General features: G+C 43.6%; 1 protein-coding gene across 2 annotated transcripts in view; it reads left to right on the forward strand.

Annotated features, from left to right (window-relative positions):
• The window catches only part of LOC132396903 (misshapen-like kinase 1), a 326,920-nt gene that overhangs the window by 16,666 nt on the left and 288,028 nt on the right, over positions 1-22,226 (forward strand). The window lies entirely within an intron of this gene.

The raw sequence follows: 22,226 nt of genomic DNA on the forward strand, positions 1-22,226 counted from the left end.
TGTGAATCTGCATTGTCTGAAGATGCATATAATGAGGATGGGGTGTACTGCCAGGTTTTTGGACTGCAGTGTAGCAGTGAAATTATGCACCTTTGTACATTTGCAGAGTTAAATATATCTATAAAACCTGCCAGCATTTACCAGTAGAATCAGCCCTGGGAAGGCAAGTGCCTGGTGTCTCCGGGGCAATGAACATGGATGAGCTGGTTTCACTGGTGGTATGTCTAGACTAGGAGTCCATGGCATTAAAAATGTTTGGGAACCCCTGGTCTGGGACATCCTGTATGTTATTTTACAACTGTTATCACTGTTTTTTGCAGGTAAACATGACTAAAATACATACAAATACTTCAGTAGTAAGATAGTGACAAGTTAATCCGTTTATTGATGCTGTGTTCGTCCATGCCATAAAAAAAGTTGGGAACCCTCGACTTAGAGGAAGCTTTTGCTTGTCTGAAAATTCTATTATTTAATTTTCCTAAACCATGTCAAGTGCCTGTGAAAATGGCTTAATCTAAAGAATTGTGTCTCTGAAAATGCAGTATTTCCTCAGTTGTGGCACAGTAGTGTAGTGGTTAGCCCTACTCTTTATAATACAGCTAAACATTAGCCCTTCAGCCAGCGTCACGGTAGCGTAGTGATTAGTGCAATGTTATTACAGTTCGGAGTTGAATTCTCACCGCTTTCTGTAAGGAGTTTGTACAGTCTCCCCAGAGGTTTCCTCTGGGTGTTCTGATTTCTTCTCATACTCCAAACTCTTACCAGTTAGTGGGTTAATTGGTCATTATAAATTGTCCTGTGGTTAGGCTAGGATTAAATTGGAGGACTGCTGGCTGGAGGGTCCTACTGCACACTGTACCTCAGTAATTTTTTTTTAAAAAAAGAGTGAAGTACATCTTGAACATACCAGACTCATCTAGTTGTTACCTAGGATTTGAACTCATTTTCTTTGGACACAAAAGTAAATAGCCTTAGGCAACATACTTTAGAAGCATAACCTATTTGCCTGCCTTTACCCATGAGAGTGATATAAACAGTTTCACTTTGCAACTGGTGTGATTGTTCACTTTGGGTGTGGCAGAGATAATGTGTGAAAAAATATCCATACTGTGAACATTAGTTGGTTACAACCCTTGACAAATGCACTCTACCATTATAGTGAAGCCCAGCTTGTCATTGTACATCTTGTGCTACTGTGTGCATGTTGTAACATGATCTTTGTTAATGTTCTGGGAAACTCACCATTTAGCTCTGCTTTGTTGGTGCTTGTAGGGTCCCACCTTGCTCTGCTCTTTCTGCATAATGAGCACAATTTGTATATTTCCAAATCCTGCTATTTTCGGTTGGGGGGAACTGGTGAGAAGAGAAAATGAAGAACTTTAATCATAAGTGGTGGGAAAAAATGTCTGTACTTGATCTGTTTTTAACTAAATGCTGGCAGTGCATTTATAAAAGTAATAGGATTGGGCAGAGCCTCTGTGGATTTAAGAAAGGAAATTGCCTTTGACAAACCTGTTTTGTGCTACTGTAACTTGTAGACTAGATTAAAGCAATTACTGGATATCATGTTTGGACTTTATGATAGGCTTCCACAAAAGGTTATTAAAGGCAATTGGAGCTTGTGAGATTTGGGGTTGTACTGGTAGCAACAAAGATTGGTTAATGGGCAGAAAGTCATGTTTCAATTTTGGCCTTTCAAACCACACCACCCATTGATACGTGATTAACCCTAGCCTAATCATGGGACAATGGCCAATTAACTTACCAACCATTACATCTTTGGATTGTGGGGGGAAACCAGAGCACCTGGGGGACGTACAAACTCCTAACAGGCAGCAAAGGCAAGAATGGAATCTGGATCACCTGTATTGTGAAGCTAGCCACTTTGTATAATGGAACTAAGTTTTCTGATTCAAAGTAAATTTATTATCTAAGCATATATGCAGTATACAACACTGAGATTCATCTTACCACAGGTTTGTGTACTGCATACATAGTTTGGTAAATGTACTTTGAATTGGAAAACATGGATATGTTAATCTTAGTTCCATTATACAAATTGTTATATACAACAAAAGCTTGGGCCACATAAGTAACCCTAGCTTTTAACTTGGACAATGTATCAAAGTTTTGTGACAGTAGAATACCCTCCCTCCTTTTATGGGTTATGAAGAGAATGCAGAAAAGCTCCAAAGAAATTCCCCCAAATTGTTTCCATGGAAATGACTTGGCTTTGTAGTGTCATGCAAAAACAAAAGGTTGGATTAGTCATTCCGCATTTAGCACCTGGTTTGCTATTCAAAGTTGTGGCTGTTTGCTAATTCACCATTCCACGACTCTGTTAATATTCAAAAGTCTATTGATTTTTTTTCTTGAATTGACTTATTAACTGAGTTTCAGTTGTCCAAAAGTTAATTTATCTCTGGGTGAAGAAGTTGTTTTCTTCAGTCCTGAGTGGGCGACCCTTATTTTAGAGACAATGATACCGGTCCCAGATACCCCAGCTAGGCAAATACTTATTCTGTCAAGCCCGACCAGAATTTTCATTCTTCTAAACAGTAATTTCCCACCCCCTGGCTTTACCTATCACTGTAGCCTCTTTCTTCCCCCCCGCACCTTTTTATCCTGGCGTTGTCCCCCTTCCTTTCCAGTCCTGATGCAGGGTCTCAACTGTTTATTATTTTCCATAGATGCTGCCTGACCTACAGTGTATTGCATTGGTTATCAGTCTTTGTTAGTGTGGTTTTGCATTAATAAATACAATAGAGATTTCCTGTAAATGCCTGCAAGAAAATGAATCTCCAGGTAGTACATGGTAACTACATATACTTTGATAATAAATTTGCTTTGACTTTGAAACTGGCAAGAATAGACTCTGTCAAAACGCTGGCCACTTCTTCCAGTGCTGTGAATAAAGCTGGTGAACTAACTTTGCCCTTCCTCAATTGATTATTTCCTTGGAGTCCACACCCATGTCCACTATTCCAGGGTAGTCTTGCTAGTGTCCTATATATTTGGAATAAGGCAGCATTTTTTTCTACTCAAATGAGCTTTCAGAAAAAGCCAACATATTATATATGATTCAACCCATTGTTTCCTGCACTGAAATGTGTTTAATGCTATGGGGATATGAGAGACTGCAGATGCTGGAATCTGGAGCAACCCTGGAGGAACTCAGTTCACAAGGCAGTGTCTATGGAGGGAATTATATAGTTGATGTTTTGGGTCGGGACCTTTCATATAGTTTAGTTGCATCACCTGGTCGGGCAGGGCCACTGCACATGACTAGGAAAAGCTGCGGCAGGTTGTAAACTCAGCTTGGCACTAGCCTCCCCAGAATAGGACATAGGAGCAGAATTAGGCCATTCAGCCCATCAGTATGCTCCACCATTCTATCGTGGCTGATCCCAGATCTCACTGAACCCTATCTACCTGCCATCTCATCATATCATTTGAAGCCCTGACCATTCAGGAAACTATCATATTCTGTTTTAAATATACCCATGGACTTGACCTCCACCACAGCCTGGCAGGGCATTCCATAGATTCATTACTCTGGCTAAAAAAAAATATTCCTCTTACCTCTGTTCTAAAAGGAGGCTATGCCCTCTAGTCTTGGATACCCCACTGTAGGAAACATCCTCTCCACATCCACTCTATCGAGTCCTTTCAACATTCAGTAGGTTTCAATGGGATCCTCCCCCTGCATTCTTCTAAATTCCAGTGAGTACAGGCCCAAAGCTGCCAAACTCTCCTTGTGTGTTTAAACCCTTCATACCCGGAATTGTTCTTGTGAACCTCCTCTGGACTCTCTTCAACGACAACACATTGTTTGAGATATGGGGCCCAAAACTGTTGACGATACTCCAAGTGTAGCATGACCAGTGTCTTATAAGCTTCAGCATTATCTCCTTGCTTTTATATTCCATTCCCCTTGAAATAAATGCCAATATTGCATTTGCCTTCTTTACCACAGACTCAACCTATAAATTAACCTCCTGGGAGTCTCGCATGTGGACTCCTCAGTCCCTCTGCAACTCTGATGTTTGAATCATCTCCACATTTAGATAATAGGCCAAATATTGTTGCTTTTACCAAAATGCATTTCCCAGCACTGTATTCCACCTGCTACTTCTGTCTTAAGTCCTGCTGCAAACACATTGTTTCCTCAGCACTACCTACCCCTCCACCTATCTTTGCATCATCTGCAAACATTGCCACCAGGCCATCAATTCCATTATCCAAATCATTGACAAACAATATGAAAAGTAGGGGTCCCAATACTGATTCCTGAGGAACCCCACTAGTCACTGGCAGCCAACCAGAAAAGACCCCCTGTATTTCCTTTTGCTGGATTTTAAAAGCCTCCCAATCATCCAACTTCCCACTCACTTTTGCTACCTTATATGCCTTTTCCTTGGCTTTTACATAGTCCTTAACTTCCGTTGGCTTTTATACAGTCCTTAACTTCCCTTGTCAACCACGATTGCCTTAGCCCTGCTGTTTGAGAACAACTTCTGTGGGACCTATCTATTTTGTGACCTATTCCCAGAAACGTCAGCCATCTCTGCTCTGCCGTCAGCCTCAGTATCCTCCTCCAATCCACCTGGGCAAGCTCCTCTCTCATGCCTCCGTAATTCCCTTTATTCCATTGCGATACTGATACATGTGATTTATGCTTCCCCCTCTGAAATTGCAGTATGAATTCGGTCATATTATAATCATTGCCTCCTAAGGATTCCTTTAAATTAAGAGCACTTCATGTATCCAGGGCATATTCACATGGTGATGCAATAGTGGTGTGCTACACGCAGCGCTGAAATAACGACGTAGTCGGTGAGCTGCAGTTGCAAGAGAGGTTTATTCAAACTTCGCGGCCTTGCTTTAAAGCCTTCCTGTTCCCGCCCTCCCCGGGCGGGAATGCTGTAGGGGGCATGTATTCACAGTCCCATCCCGCGCGTGGGCTTTTCCCCTTGGCACCCTCTCTGGGATCGGCCTCAATGCCAGTGCCAGCGCACCACTTTGTGAGCCGGTTCAAGTGCATTGGGAAGTGGGTCGCCACATAACCCGCCCCCCCCCCCCCCCCCATGTTCTCAGTCTGGATCGGACTCTGTTTGGGAGGTCTGCCTCTGCGCCACGGTGTCTGAATCTCGACCGGCTGCACCAAGTCCACATGGGCCGGTTTGAGTCGGTCCACTGTGAAAACCTCCTCTTTCCCCCCCAATGTCCAGCACGAATGTGGACTCATTGTTTCTGATCACCGTAAATGGCCCCTAGAAGGGCCGCTGTAGTGGTGCCCGATGTCTGCCCCGTCGTACAAAAACGATCTTAGTTTTGCAGGTCTTTGGGTATGCAGGTTGGGTTCTGCCCATGCTGTGAAGTGGGTATAGGGGCCAGGTTACCGAGCCTCTCGCGTAGTCTGCCCAGGACTGCTGTGGGTTCTTCCTCTTGCCCCCTTGGTGCTGGTATGAACTCTCCTGGGACGACCAGGGGTGCGCCGTACACCAACTCAGCTGACGAGGTGTGCAGATCTTCTTTGGGCGCCGAGCGGATTCCGAGCAGGACCCAGGGGAGCTCGTCCACCCAGTTAGGCCCTTTGAGAAGGGCCATGAGAGCTGACTTCAGGTGATGGTGGAAACGCTCCACTAGTCCGTTCGACTGTGGGTGGAAGGCAGTTGTGTGGTGCAGCTGTGTCCCCAAAAGGCTGGCCATAACTGACCACAGGCTGGAGGTGAACTGGGCGCCTCTGTCGGAGGTAATGTGGGTCGGTACACCAAAGCGAGATACCCAGGTTGCAATCAGTGCTCAGGCGCAAGATTCGGACGTGGTGTCGGTGAGAGGGACCACCTCTGGCCATCTTGTGAACCGGTCCACGATAGTCAGGAGATGCCGTGCTCCTCGTGACACTGGCGGGTGGGTTGGAACTGCTGCGACAGGGCTTTAGTGTGCCACTGCACCTTGGCTGTTTGGCAGTGCATGCACGTTTTGGCCCATTCACTGACCTGCTTGCAGAGTCCATGCCAAACGAACCTGTTGGCTACCATCCGGACGGTTGTCCTGATGGAGAGGTGCGCTAAGTTGTGAATGGAGTTGAAAACGCACCACTGCCGGGATGATGGGGCGGGGTTGGCCGGTGGTGACGTCACAGAGTAGGGTCCTCTCACCTGGGCCTATGGGGAAGTCCTGGAGCTGCAAACCGGAGACTGCAGTTCTATAACTAGGGATCTCCTTGTCTGCCTGCTGCGCCTCTGCCAGCATTTCATAGTCTACCCCCAGGGACAGGGCTTGGATGTTAGGTCTGGAGAGAGAGTCTGCCACGACATTGTCCTTTCTCGAGACATGCCGGACATCCATCATGTATTCAGAGATGTAGGACAGATGTCGCTGCTGGCGGGACGACCAGGGGTCGGACGCTTTCGTGAACGTAAAGGTAAGCGGTTTGTGGTCCGTGAACGCGGTGAAGGGCCTACCTTCTAAGAAGTACCTGAAATGCCGGATTGCCAGGTATAGCGCCAACGGTTCCCAGTTGAAAGCACTGTACTTGAGCTCGGGTGGTCATAGGTGTTTGCTGAAAAACGCCAGGGGTTGCCAGCGACCCTTGATGAGTTGTTCCAGCACCCTACTGACTGCCGTGTTAGATGCGTCCACTGTGAGGGTGGTAGGGACGCCTGTTCTGGGGTGCACTAGCATTGCAGCGTTTGCCAAGGCTTCATTGGTTTTAATGAAAGCGACAGCGGACTCCTCGTCCCAGGTAATGTCCATGTCCTTGCCCTTACCCAACATCAAGGCGAACAGGGGGTGTATGATTCAGGCTGCTGAAGAGAGGAAGCGGCAGTAAAATTCACCATATCCACGAATTCCTGAAGGCCTTTGATTGTGTTGGGTCGGGGGAAATGGCGGACCATGTCTACCTTGGCGGGCAAAGGAGTTGCCCCGTCTGTAGTAATCCTGTGGCCTAGGAAGTCGATGGTGTCGAGCCCGAATTGGCATTTGGCCGGGTTGATTGTTAGGCCGTATTCACTCAGTCGGGCATAGAGTTGACGGAGGTGGGACAGATGCTCCTGACAACTACTGCTGGCTATGAGGATGTCGTCCAAATAGATGAAAGCGAAGTCCAGGTCGCGTCCCACCGCGTCCATTAACCGCTGAAACGTCTGTGCGGCATTCTTTAGGCCGAACGGCATGCGGAGGAACTCGAAAAGGCCAAACGGGGTGATGAGAGTCGTTTTGGGGATGTCGTCGGGATGCATCGGGATTTGATGGTATCCCCGGACGAGGTCTACCTTGGAGAAGATCCGTGCGCCATGCAGGTTTGCTGCAAAGTCCTGAATGTGCGGCACAGGGTAGCGGTCTGGTGTTGTAACCTTGTTCAGCCTGCGGTAGTCGCCGCATGGTCTCCAGCCCCCTGTTGCTTTGGGCACCATGTGTAGGGGGGAGGCCCATGGGCTGTCGGACCACTGTATGATCCCCAATTCCTCCATCCTCTTGAACTCCTTCACCAGTCGGAGCTTGTGCGGGGGAAGCCTTCGAGCACGGGCATGGAGGGGTGGTCCTTGTGTCAGGATGTGGTGCTGTACGCTGTGTCTGGGCATGGCTGCCGTAACTGCGGCACCAGAACCGATGGGAAATCCGCCAGGACTCTGGTGAAGTCGTTGTCGGACAGCGTGATGGAGTCTAGGTGTGGGGTCGGCAACTGGGCTTCACCCAAGGAGAATGTTTGAAAGGTCTCGACGTGGACCAGTCCCTTCCTTGGCAGGTCGACCAGTAGACTGTGAGCTCGCAAAAAATCTGCTTCCAGGAGCGGTTGGGCTACAGCGGCCAGTGTGAAGTCCTAAGTGAACCGGCTGGAGCCAAACTGTAGCCGCACCGTACAGGTGCTGTAGGTCCTTACTGTGCTGTTGTTCACAGCCCTCAGGGTGGGACCCGGTTCTCTGTTGTGGGTGTCGTAACTCATCAGAGGTAAGATGCTGATCTTGGCTCCGGTGTCAACCAAAAAGCGGCATCCCGACTGCTTGTCCCAGACATACAGGAGGCTATCCTGATGGCCAGCTGCCATAGCCATCAGCAGCGGCTGGCTCTGGCGTTTCCCGGGAAGCAGCAGGCTTCTACGCCCCACCGCTGGTGGTAGAAGCGCCATTGTTCGTTGGTTTCCTTACCCCTGCCTCTGGGGTTATTGGGCTCTGCGGCTGGGCCTGGTCTGGTCTGCTGCTGGGAGCGTGGCCTGGTGATCTGTGTGACAGATGCCCCACTCTCCTTCTTGGCTTTCCACAGCACATCTGCCAGGCCGCCACCTTCCGGGGGTTGCTGAAATCTGCGTCGGACAGCAGCAGGCGTATGTCCTGGGGCAGCTGCTCCAGGAATGCCTGCTCAAACATGAGGCAGGGCTTGTGTCCCCCAGCCAGGGACAGCATCTCGTTCATCAAAGCTGACGGTGGCCTGTCCCCCAAACCATCCAGGTGCAGTAAGCGGGCAGCTCGCTCGCACTGTGAGCAGGGCTTTGAATTCTGTGTATTTGCCGTCCTCCGGGGGCAACTGTATGAACTCCTCAACCTGGGTGGCTGTCTCCTGGTTGAGAGAGCTCACCATGTAGTAGTAACGTGTGGCATCCGAGGTTATCTGCCGAATGTGGAATTGGGCTTCTGCTTGCTGGAACCATACGTGAGGTCGCAGTGTCCAGAAGCTTGGCAGTTTTAACAAAACTGCATGAACAGATGTGGCGTCGTTCATCTCCGGTCCAAATATTGTTTGGGCTGTCGGGGTCACCACGCAGCGCTGAAATAACAACACGTAGTCGGTGAGCTGCAGTTGCAAAAGAGGTTTATTCGAACTTTGTGGCCTCGCTTTAAAGCCTTCCTGTTCCCGCACTCCCCGGGCAGGAATGCACGTATTCACAGTCCCGTCCCGTGCACGGGCTTTTCCCCTTGCTGGTAAAGCAGGCTTGGCGCCCTCTTTGGGACCAGCCTCAATGCCGGCACGCGGCACTTTGTGAGCCGGTTTGAGTTCGCTGGGAAGTGGGTTGCCACAATGCCTCAAAAAAGCAGTATCCATTATTAAAGACCCCCATCACCAATGACATATCTTCTCATTGCTACAAGAAGGTGGTTACAGGAGCCTGAAGACACATACTCAACGCTTCTGAAATAGCTCCTCCATCAAATTTCTGAATGGGCATTGAGCCCATGTGCACTACCTCAGTATTTTTTCCCTTTTGTCTCTTTTTACACTAATTTAATTGTTTATGTGTATTTGTTGTAAGGTACAGTATTTATTATGTACAGGTAGTCCCCGAGTTACGAATGTCCACTTACGGACAACTCGTACTTACGAACCGAGGAAGGAGGACGCCATCCGCCAATTTTAAGTCATTGCCTTATAACTGTCATTAACTCATACTGTGTTGAGTGTTTAACTTTGTATTTGGCTTAAAATTTTCTTAGTGAGATTCACCCTGACCACACCCCCCCCCCCCCCCCCCCCCATTCCAGTTGGCTGGTGGCACAGTGAGATCAGCGCCGGGTTGAAGAACAGAGGTTCCCGAGTTCAATCCAGTGAGAGACCGCTCCCGTGCCGGGTTAATGTCGAGCTCGCAACTCAACCTCATTAAAAAAGCACTGCCACCTCCAGTTTAAATTCCCACATGGAATATTGTGGGTGATCAAATACCCAAACCCAGCACAGCCTCCACTTGTCCCATTTAGCCTGTCTCAGTGTGGTGGTCCTTAGGACCCAGTGGACCTCAGGAGCTGGTGGTGGTCGGAACCTGCCGCCCGCAGTATTTCTGTTCCATTGACGGGAAGCGATTGAAAATAAAGTGGAGACAATGAAATGTTTGGAAAAAGATGAAATGCCATCGGTCATTGGAAGATCGTTAGGCTCCAGTCGGTCAACGATTGGAACAATTTTAAAGGATAACGGATAAAGTGAGAATAATGGAGCATATGAAAGGCCCTGCCCCGATGAAAGCTACAATTATTACTAAGCAACACTGTGGTTTAATTATTGGAATACATATGTTTCTTAAGTGTTTTATATGCATAGAAAGGTAAAATATATACTGTATACTAAGACAAACGTTTGACTAACTGATGCTAAATAATACCGGATGTACTTGTTCCAACTTAAGTACGACGGACTCAGGAATGAAACTCGTACGTAACCCGGGGACTGCCTGTATTACACTGTAATATGCCAATGATATTAAAGCTGAATTTGATTCTGATGGGAGAAGTGTATACAAAATGCTACTTCTGTTCAAGCTGGCCTTCGTGGTGGTGACTGACTCTGGCGCTGCTTCTGGCATTCCAGTCTGTTGTCTGTCTTGTGATAGAGGCTGCAATTGTAAACAAGGTTCTGCAGATGCCGGAATTTCAGGGCAACACTCACAAAGTTCTGAAGGAACTCAGCAGGTCAGGCAGCATCTATGGAAGTGAATAAACAGTTGATGTTTCGGGCCAAGTCCAAGCATTTTGTAATTGTATATGGAACCATCTTAATTGAAAACTAACATGGTGCTGGTAAGAATGGCACTAGAAGACAGTTGAAGACCTTTTAACGCAGTATACATTCGGACACTAGATTGTTTGATTGCATTTGGCCTGCCTTTTAATGTACACGATGTAACTGAGCAATTTCTCTTTTTTTTAGATGCCATTGTTGAAGGTATACTGCAGCTTGGTTAGAATTGAAATCTTCAGGTCTGATGCAGAGATATTGGGCCCTACAGCCTTTGTGTTCAAAGTGCTCTGCACTTTTGAACATATGGAATAGGCTAAAGACCAACCATCAAGTAGATTGTATACCGGAACTTACTGTCTCAAGTCCGAGAATATTCTGGTTTTGCATTTTTGCATTTACTTCAGCTACTGCTACAATTGAAAATAAAAATTCTTTCTTACTTCATTCTCTGCCATCATGCCTAAGTGGATGTAGCCAAACTGCAGAGCTTTACAATTTAATTCTTAATAGAAAAAATAAACTGAATTATAGCGCATATATATATAATAGTCAAATTAAATAAGTGTTGCAAAAATAGAAATAAAAAAGTAGTGTCTATTGGTATATAGTGTCTACTGTGTCCGGTGCTCCCAGTGCAGCCTTTTATATATTGGTGAAACCCGACAGACTGGGAGACCGTTTCGCTGAGCACCTATGCTCTGTCTGCTAGAGAAAGCAGGATCTCCCAGTGGCCACACATTTTAATTCCACGTCCCATGCCCATTCTGATAGGTCTCTCCATGGCATATCACACTCAGCCACACTCAGGTTGGAGGAACAACACCTTATATTCCGTCTGGGTAGCATCCAACCTGATGGTATGAACTTTGATTTCTCTAACTTCAGTTAATGCCCCCCTCCCCTTCTTACCCCATCCCTTATTTATTTATTCATTCATTCATTCCTCCTTCCCCCCCCTTCATTTTTCTTTTCTCTTTTTTTTCTCTCTCTGTCCCTCTCACAATCATTCCTTGCCTGCTCTCCATCTCCCTCTGGTGCTCCCCTCCCCCTTTCATTCTCCCTCGGCCTCCCGTCCCATGACCCTTTCCCTTTTCCAGTTGTGTATTCCTTTTGCCAATCAATTTTCCAGCTCTTAGCTTCATCCCTCCCCCTCCTGACTTCTCCTATCATTTCTGATCCCCCCCCTCCCACTTTCAAATCTCTTACTATCTCTTCTTTCAGTTAGTCCTGATGAAGGGTCTTGGCCTGAAACGTCAACTGTACTTCTTCTTATAGATGCTGCCTGGCCCTCTGCGTTCCGCAAGCATTTTGTGTGTGTTGCTTGAATTTCCAGCATCTGCAGATTTCCTCGTGTTTGAGGTAGTGTCTCAATGTCCATTCAGAAATTGGATGACAAAGGGGAAGAAGCTGCTCCTGAGTCATTGAGTGTGTTCCTTCAGGCTCCTGTACCTCCTCTCTGATAGTCTGTGTTCAGAGATCCCTTAATTTCTTCAGTTTACAATCCCTGATAATAAAATGTCCCATTTTATACAAACAGGGCGATAAATATTCTAGCCCATGAGATTTCACCATCTGAAAAGTATTATTGCAAAGCATTTGTGATGCTCTGAGTGCGCTTTCCTCCTTTCACTGCCAATATTAGATTAGACACTGGGTATAGGTCTGATTGGAAGTTGTCATTTGTACTGTGCACTACTGTATGCATGCCCCCGATCTCCAAAGGTTACCACTGTATTAACAATGATGTTCTCAGTCTTGCAGCATGCTGCTGAACTTCCAGTAGTTTTAACTCTGGTCCATATTCACTTGGCACTAAATAGAGTTGAAGAAGTCCTGAACTTGGCCTCTGCCGCAGTCTTTGCTACAGTCTGCTAACTTAGTGCCCATTTTGTACTTCAGGTATTTTGTCTGTAGGCTGGTTAGAAGTACTGCTTCAGGCTAGAATTGTTTTCTTTGTCTCTTTGCAAAGTACAATTTAGATGATTAAAATCTGTTTATCCCAGAATCATTGAATATGTCAGATAGAGGAAACTTTTGAGCCATTAATGATAAGCCCTGATTCAGAAGTGGTAAAGTCTCTTAAGACCCAAGGCTCATTGATTTTCAGTTCATTATGTGCCATGTTCTATGACATGGGAGTCATGGTCTTTGACCACGATTATTCTAGGCAAATTTTTCTACAGAAGTGCTTTGCAGTTGGTTTCTTTTGGGCAACGTCTTTACAAGATGGTTGACACACCCCTGCCCTCCCCAGCCATTGTCAATACTGTTCAGAGATTATCTAAAACGATCTCTTGAGATGTTCACGCAGAGCTTAAACAAGAGATAAACAAAAATCAACCAGTGAAGGCAGTTCTGTTGGTAAAAACACCTTGTTAATGAGAGGGGTCAGAGGAAAATGGCCAGACTGGTTTAAGCTGACAGGAAGACAACAGTAACTTAAATACCAACACGTATTTAACACGTAACATAAGGGCATTTCTGAATCGAACCTTCAAGTGGATGAACTCTTCTATGAAGTGGGTGATCATAGTCTTTACATTAGCATGATTGTTCGTAGCAAATTTTTCGACAGAAGTGGTTTGCCATTTCCGCCTATTGGGCAGTGTCTTATAAGACAGGTGACCCCAGCCATTTTCAATACTCTTCAAAGATTGCTTGATGTCAGAAGTTGCATAATCAAGACTTGTGATTTGCACCAGATGTTCATACAACCACCCACCACCTGCTCCCATGGCTTCACGTGACCCTGATTGGGGTGGGTGGGTCTAATTAGGTGCAACACCTTGCCTAAGGGTGACCTGCAGGCTGGCCGAGGGAAGGCACGCCTGACACTTCCTTTGGTAGAGAGGAATATGTAATCTCCTCACTGCCTCCCCCAAACATGAACAAACAACCTTTGAACACTAGTACCTTACATATTCTCTGTAAGACTAGGTGTTGGTTATGTCAACGTTTTCTTCCCTTCAGTTTTGAAGGACATAAATGATGACTCATTCATCTGTGGAATGTACAAGCATGAGAAATTTAAGAAACAAAGGGATGTGTAAGATCCATATTCAGTTTATTTTGTATTCAGTCGCACTGCTCACAACAAGTCAGCTGTGCTCTGAAATGCTCTCTTTCTATGTACAGTATGTTCACAATCTGCTTTTATTTTGTTTGCATCATCATCTCTTGGATGGAGGTTTCGTTCTCCGATGTTATTTTTTAAACTGCTCTGTTTTTAAATCCTCTTGTAGCAGTGTATTTTGTAGATATTCTTATGGGTGAGTCTTTATTGTAGCAACTCCAATTTTCATGTACACCTTTTGAATAAAGGGATGGTCATAGATGTTTTCAGGGAAACCTCACATATTTTGATAATTGCAGCCGGATGTGTTTCAGCATTTGTACTGTTAGACTTTATAACATGGATGCAAAATTCAAGGAACATTTATTGCCAAATTACATTGGTGCTAGAAAGTTCCTGAACCCTTTAGAATTTTTGCTATTTCTGTATAAATATGGCCTAAATTGTGATCTTCACTTAAGTCCTAAAACTAGATAGAGAACCGAATTAAATAACAAAAAAAACATTATATTTGTTCATTTATTTTTCAGAGAAAATGATCCAATATTTCATGCATTTGTTGAAAAAAGTATGTGAACTCTTGTATTCAGTAACTGGTGTGACTCCCTTGTACAACAATAACTTCAACCAAATGTTTCTGGTAACTTGACCAGTCCTGCGCATCGGCTTTAGATCATTCCTCCATACAAAACTGTTTTAGTTCATCAATATTTCTGGGTTACCTAGCATGAAGAGCCCTCTTCAGGTCATGCCACAGCATCTCAATTGGGTTAAGGTCTGGACTCAGATTTTCTTTTTAGCTATTCTGTTGTTGATGTACTCTTGTGTTTCGGATCATTGTCTTATTGCATCATCCAACTTCTATTAAGCTTCAGGTGAAAGGCTTTCTCCTGTAAAATGTCTAGATACAATTTTGAATTCATTGTTCTCTCAACGATTGCAAACTGTCCAGGCCCTGTGTCAGCAAAGCAGCTGCAAACCATGATGCTTTTCTACTATGCTTCACAGTTGGGATGAGGTTTTGGTGTTGGTGTGCAGTGCTGTTTTTTCCTCCAAACATAGCAATGTGCATTTCTGTCTCATCTGTCCACAGAATATTGTCCCAGAAGCATTGTAGTACATCCAAGTGGTGTTTGCAAACTTGAGACTTCAACAATGTATTTTTTTTTTGGAAAGCAGTGGTTTTCTTCATGGTGCCCTTCCATGAACACCATTCTTGTTCAGTGCTTTTCTTATAGTGGATATATGAAGCTTTAGAGATTTCTGCAGGTCTTTTGCCGTTGCCCTTGGGTCCTTTTCCACTTCCACTATGATGCCCTCTTTGTGTGATCTCTGCAGGATGCCCATTCCTAGGGAGAGTAGCAAAAGTACTCCATTTGTAGACAGTTTCTCTTCCTGTGAACTGATGAACACTCAGGCCTTTATAAATGCTTTTGTAGCCTTTTCCAGCTTCATGCGTCTCTACAATTCTTCTAAGGTCCCCTGAAAGTTGTTTTCATCGAAGCATGGCACACACAAAGAGATCTTTCTTCAGAAGCACAGGCTCTCAGTAACTTTTGTGTGTCGTTTTTATAGGGCAGGGGACCACTACAACCCACACCTCTAATCTCAACTCTTTGATTGGAATACTTGACTCCAAATCGCTTTTGTAGAAGACACTATCCCATAGGTTCACATATTCTTTTGAACCTAGATTGGTTGCTTAAATGGTGTACTGAATAATGATAAGTACAACTGTGTTATTAGTTTAGGCAGATTTTATTTGTTTATTATTGTGACAGATGAAGATCAGATCATTTTGAGTAATTAATGCAGAAAACCAGGTAATTGCAAAGGGTAATTGTCTGTGTAAATTATACCACCTTGAGACTTGGCAGCCATAAAGCAAGAAACCTGAAAGAACCCAATTCTAAATGCTGTTGATTGCTTTTATTGTTTGGATGATTTGTGCTGTTTTCTCTCTGCATTGGGTGTTGGTCTGTTTTTTTAAAAATTAGACAATAGGTGCAGAAGTAGACCATTCGGCCCTTCAGCCATGATCTCAGAATGGCGGTGCAGGCTCGAAGGGCTGAATGGTCTACTTCTGCACCTATTGTCTAATAAAAAAAAAGACCAACACCCAATGCAGAGAGAAAACAGCACAAATCATCCAAACAATAAAAGCAATCAACAACATTTAGAACTACAGCAACAAACACAAAATGCTGGTGGAATGCAGCAGGCCAGGCAGATCTATAGGAATCGGCCCGAAATGTCGACTGTACTTCCCATAAATGCTGCCTGACCTGCTGTGTTCCACCAGCGTTTTGTGTGTGTTGCTTGAATTTCCAGCATCTGCAGATTTCTTCGTGTTTGCATTTAGAACTAAAGTGAGTCCACAGCCCCGAAATCTGGAACAGCCAGAGTACTCTCGGCCTCAGTTCATCACACGGTGATGCATGTTGTAGTGATTCTTACAGCCATGAAACCCATAGTAGATGGATGGGCTCCAAAACTCCTCTGCTCAAACTTTTCAATGCTCTGCCTGCTCCAATTCCATTCTCTGCCTCCATTTCAAACATGCCTCAGCGTTGCTCTAACTTTGCATCATGCTCACATGCCTTAACCTTCAAGCCAGCCTTGCTTTTGCTTACCTCTTCATTGTTTGCGGTGATTACCAGTTTTCCATAGAAGAATTGTTATTAATGAAGTATTTAGTTGTATTTCTTGCTTTATGAATCACCAGTAAACTGTCACCCATCTTAAATAAGATGTAAAATATTTTTATCCCATGGTTGGCTAGGAAAACAGTGATAAGTTGTCAGCACCCCTTTACTCCCTTTGACTGTTCTTGTACCTCACTGCTCTCTATTTGCAGGCGGATCACTTGTTCTTCCTTGTTCATTCTCCCCCACTGGTTAGCCATGTGGCGTTACTGTGGGAAATAGTATGAATTTCCTTTGAATTATGTAATGTTCAGTATGCTTTGGCAAAACACTTTCTGATTGTCAGTGTGTTTAGTAGTATAGAAGACAATGTAGGAATTGACAGCTCAAATTTGGACATGGTTTTTGATGAGCCCAGGAGTGTAATGAGCTGTTTGTGAATTGGCTTTATAAATAGTGACAATTACCTTGGAATCGTCACCATCTGGTAATGGGGGGTGGGGGCTTCTGCCCAGAATCAAAAGAAGCCGTAGAAAGCTGTGAACTCAGTCAGCTCCATCATGAGCACTAGCCTCCCCAGCATCCAGGTCATCTTCAAGCAGCGATGCCTCAAAAAGGTGGCATCCATCATTAAGGACCCCATCACCCAGGTCATTCCTTCTCATTGCTATCATCAGAGGAGTTACAGGAGCCTAAAGGCGCACACTCAACTGTTTAGGTTTAATATCATTGGCATTTGTCATGAAGTTGGTTGTTTGGCGGCAGCTGTATAATAACTAATAAAACTGCCAATTACAATAAGTATATGTAAAGAAAAAATAGTGCAAAAAGAGAGGAAAAATAGTGAGGTAGTGTTCATGGATTCATTATCCATTCAGAAATCTAATGGGGAGAAGCTGTCCCTGAAAAGTTGAGTGTCCTGTACCACCCCCACAATAGCAATGAGAAGAGGTCTTGTCCTGGGTGGTGGGTGTCTTTAACGATGGATACCATCTTTTAGAGGCATCACATTTTGTAAGTTTTCTGGATGTGGAGGGGGCTTGTGCTCCTGATAGAGCTGACTGAGATTGCAACATCTGCAGCTTTTTCTGATCCTATGCAGCGGCCCCTCCATACCAGACGATGATTTAACTAATTATGCTCTCCACTGTACATCTGTAGATATTTGCAAGTGTCTTTGGTGACATAAAATTTCTCAAATTCCTAATGAAATATAGTTGCTGTCATTCCACCTATGCTGGGTCCAGGATAGACCTTTAGGGATATTGACACCCAGGCCATTGCAAGTCATTGGTTGATTGCACCAACCTTTAATGCTAAGAGTCAAAAACTTCTCACCCAGCAGATACAGAGCCATGTGAATCATTTCGTCAGAACATTTACTGACCATCACTTGCTGTGACAGGCAGATTGCTCTGAGTTTTAATCAAGTTCAGTACTCGGTTCTCAGTAACTCGTTCTATTTCTGAGGTGCCAGTTTTTATAATCTTCCCACCACCACCATCAAGAATAAATCAATCTAATTAAAAATTTGCAGTTAAATTAGAATCCATTTCTTAGTCTGCTTTTCTATCTTTTTAAAAGCTTGTATAAAGGTGTTTTCATTCAGTTCACTATCTCAGGGAATAATCTTGTAACCATGGAAATTTATTTACTGAGATGCAGTGCAGAGTAGGCCTTTCCGGCTTTTTGAGCTGTGCCACCTAGTGACCACCAATTTAAGCTTAGCTTGATCGTGGAACAATTTATCATCACCAACTAACCTACCAACAGGTATGCCTTTTGGACTGTGGGAGGAAACTAGAGTAGCCAAGCGAAGTCCACGCGTTCACAGGGAGAATGTACTAACTCCTTACAAGCAATGATGGGAATTGAACCTGGGTTGTCTGTTCTATAAAGCAGTGTGCTAACTACTATGCCTTTGTGTTTTATTACAAAACTGATTTTTAAAAATAAATCATATGGTGGTTTGTGTAATTCTACTTTTCTTTTTCGAGCTTTTAAAATATTATTGGTTATATTTGATTTCATTATAAGTTTTGAGATGTGCCTAAGCAGAGCAGTAAGTACCAGCTAGTTAATTGGGTATCTTTTGTAATCTAAATATAGATACTTTTCGCAATTGAAGGGGAAAGAATCATTCTTGAAAGTTGCTATATATGGGAGATTGGCATTGCGACATTAATCTTGCTGTAGTGTAGAACTTTTCAGTTTATATTACTGATGTTTTGTCCATATAGGGTACAGCGGCATAGGCACAGCTTTACATTTTAATGTCGTGATCTGTAAACAGTTCCTTTCCTAAATTCAGAATAAGGATTCTGCTCAGCTTTGTGTTTATCCTTTCATTTCTTGTTGCAAATTATTTTCCCAACTTGCACCGCAGTAGTAAAACAATATTCCTAACACATTTGTCAGGAAAAAAATACATTTTACAGATTTTTTTTCTTAAAATGAAGAAACTGATGTCCTTCCTGTAAATGGTGTACTCTTTTCTCTGGTAATTGTATCTAGAATTGTCATGCAACTGGCAACAAGCTTAGGTAATGAGTTTATTTTAAATGTTATCCAAAAGGTGTGTGAAAAGATGTGTATTATGTGTTTATACATGGATGGCAGTGCAGTTGTAAACTGGCAGCCAACATTCTTTTTTGAGGAATTGGCATTTTAAAATGGTTCAAATGGTTTAATTTAATATAACATAATGTATGGTATACAACCTGAAATTCTTATTCTTCACAGACATCCACGGAACAAGAAACCCCATAGAATGAATGATAGAAACTTCAGTACCTCAAAGCCCCCTTCCTCCCCATTCCCTTTGCCTAAGCATCAGTAAAAGCATTGACCCTCTGCCGTGCCCCCTTCCCACCATGCAAGCAATAGCAAAAGTTCCTCAAACCTTGATCTGCCCTCTGTCCCCCTCCTTCAACAATGACAGTAGAGACCAGCAACTTGCTGTTCTGCTGTTACAATGTTCCATATTGCTTCTCCATGCGCATGTCCCCCCGCCCCCAAAATCTCAGGGACTGATAGACTCTCACTGTCCATCAAAAGAGAGAGGGAAAGAGGGATTGCTTGAGTACAGAGATTGCCTTCTGACAGCAGTACACACCACCTACTCTTCCAATGCTGTATTTGATTCTTGATTAGTCAGGGTGTAGAAGGTTATGGGGAGAAGGCAGGAGATTGGAGCTCAGATGGACATGGATCAGCCATGATGAAATGGCCTAATTCAGCTCTAATGTCTTGCGGTCTAAGCTTGTATATGCTGGAATGAGAGGGAACTTGTACGATATTTTAAAGTTTCCTGACCAGTTGGATAAGGGGTTGCCCATTCAATACAGATGAGATTTTTTTCAGATACTTGAGTCTTTGAATCTCTTCTTCAAAGGGTGACAGAAGAAAGGTCTTCATTTTTTTAAAGAGATATTCTCTAAACAAAGAAGCTAAAGGTTACTTATAGGCAGGAATGCAAAATGAGATAAAATAAGACCACAGTTAAATGTCGCTGAAATGCAGCATCCATCATTAGGGACTCCCATCGCTCAGGACATGCTCTCCTCTCACTGCTGCCATCAGGGTAAGGTACAGGAGCCTCAAGATTCTCAGCACCAGGTTCAGGAAAAGTTATTACCCTGCTACAATCTGGCTCTTGAACCAAAGGGGATAATTTCACTTCATCAGTGAAATGCTCTCATAAGCCATGGACTCACTTTCAAGGACTTTTCATGTTCTCGATACTTATTGCTTATTTAGTTTTTTTTCCTTTTTGTATTTGCACAATTTGTCTTTTGCACAGTGGTGAACACTCAAGTTGCTGCAGTCTTTCATTGATTCTGTTATGGTTATTATTCTGTTCTGGATTTATTGAGTATGCCCACAAGAAAATGAATCTCATTTGTATATGGTGGCATATTTGTACTTCGATAATTTTCTTTGAACCAGGGTTGAGACACTAACCGATTAACTCCTGTTCTTAATCTTGTCTCCAGGTTCAATTAAAGATAAATCAATTTAGAACTTTTGCATACTGTTTATAAGTTTCCATGTTCCGTATACCTTTATAAAGTTTGTGGTCCAAGTCTTCAATATGATTGAATTGACTGTGTTTTATACTGGGTCTTGTACTGTGGGAATATTATTTAGAGCTAGTGGCTCTAGGACTACGCAGGTCAGGTTGATTAATGCCGTCTTTTTCTTTTTCTCTGCTTAACAGTATGTACATAGCTTCTGGTAGCAAATGCATATGATCTAGCTAAAATGTTTTTATCTGCTAAATAACTGACAGCCTTTAGGTGACTAAATATTTTATCTGTCACCGTTACCATTAAAATCAGTCAGAATTACTGTTGGTTGCTATGTGATGTGATAATTAAGGCAGAGTTCTTATGGAGCACTCGAGTTTTTCTTGTCAACCTCTAAGTAAGAATGACAAATTGTCTTCTGCCTCTGAGCAAGAATATTCCTTGAGAACAGAATATCATCGTATATACCCCACTTAATAAGTTATGTTTAAATAGAGATTAAGTACCATTTTTACTAATGCCAAAATTTTACCTTTTTTGTTTCTTGTGTGTCTTACTTGACTGCTTCCCCTTTCATTCAGCCCCTCTGTTTCTCTTCTTCCCCCAACCCAACTCTTGAAAGATAATTTTGGCTGTCAGTCTTCTACTCTGACATAAATATCACTCCATGATCTAAAGACGGGTTGGCCTGGTGTACTGTAGTTAAAAGTTTATGGCACAAAAGAGATCTCATGAATAAAAACACGAGAAAATCTGCAGATGCTGGAAATCCAAACAAACACGCACACAATGCTGGAGGAACTCAACTGGTCAGGCAGCATCCATGGAAAAGAGTAAACCATTGATATTTCAGGTTGAGACCCTTCATCAGAAAGGAAGTCCTGATGAGTCTTGGCCCAAAACGTTGACTGTTTACTTGTTTCTGCAGACACTGCTTGACCTGCTGAAATCCTCCAGCATTTTGTGAGTTCCTCTCATGATTGTAAACCATCTTTGGTTATCATTCCATTGTTTTCTTAGTTCACAGTTCTGCGTGTTATGGCTCTTCAAGTTCTCAGACTGTTAATGTACTTCACTTGGGCCTTTTAGTTGAAATACCCTTTATAAACTTTGTACAAGTGCTTTTCCCATGTTCTAAGCAAGATCAATATTCAGAAAGCATGAAGTTAACAGTTGTCTGTCTGTTGAAGTATTTACCATACTTAGGTTACAGTCAAAATACAGCTGCTGCAGAAAAACCTTGGGAGCAATAATATAATGTAGTTGTGGACTAAATTAGAATTTTAAATGCTCAGATAGCTCAAGTTTCCTGAATTTAGTCAAAAAGTATTAAGCCTTGATCTGAAACCAAAGTTATGGCTACAGACAAGTTTGCCTCCCATATTAAGAACATAAGATATTGGAGCAGAATTAGGCTATTTGGCCCATCAAGTCTGCTCTGCTTTTTCATCATGGCTGATCCATTTTTCCTTTCAGCCCCATTTTCCTGACTTCTCTTCATAAACCTTCATGCCCTGACTAATCAGGAATGTATCAACCTCTGTATTAAATATACCCAATGACTTGTCCTCCACAGTCGTCTGTGGCAACAGATTGCACAGATTCACCACTTTCTAGCTGAAGAAATTTCTCCTTGCCTCCATTCTAAAAGGATGTCCCTCTGGTCTGAGGTTGTCTCCTCTGATCTTAAACTCCCCCACCATAGGAAACATTTTCTCCACATCCACTCTGTCGAGGCCTTTCAACGATTGATAGGTTTCAATGAGATTCCCTGCACATCCTTCTGAATTCCAGGGAGTACAGACACAGAGCCATTAAACACACCTCATATGATAGCCCTTTCAATCCCAGAATCATTCTTGTAAACCTCATTTGAACTCTCTCCAATGTCAGCACATCCATGTTGATGGTGTCTCAAAGTCAATGTTACTTGCTTTAGTTACTACCTGGGGACTTTCATTTTGGATGAATTCACTTGTGTTGAATGAACTGTGGAACTATGTAAATAATGAGAACATGGGATAA

Source organism: Hypanus sabinus, chromosome 7 (assembly GCF_030144855.1).
Source record: "Hypanus sabinus isolate sHypSab1 chromosome 7, sHypSab1.hap1, whole genome shotgun sequence".
NCBI lineage: Eukaryota > Metazoa > Chordata > Chondrichthyes > Myliobatiformes > Dasyatidae > Hypanus > Hypanus sabinus.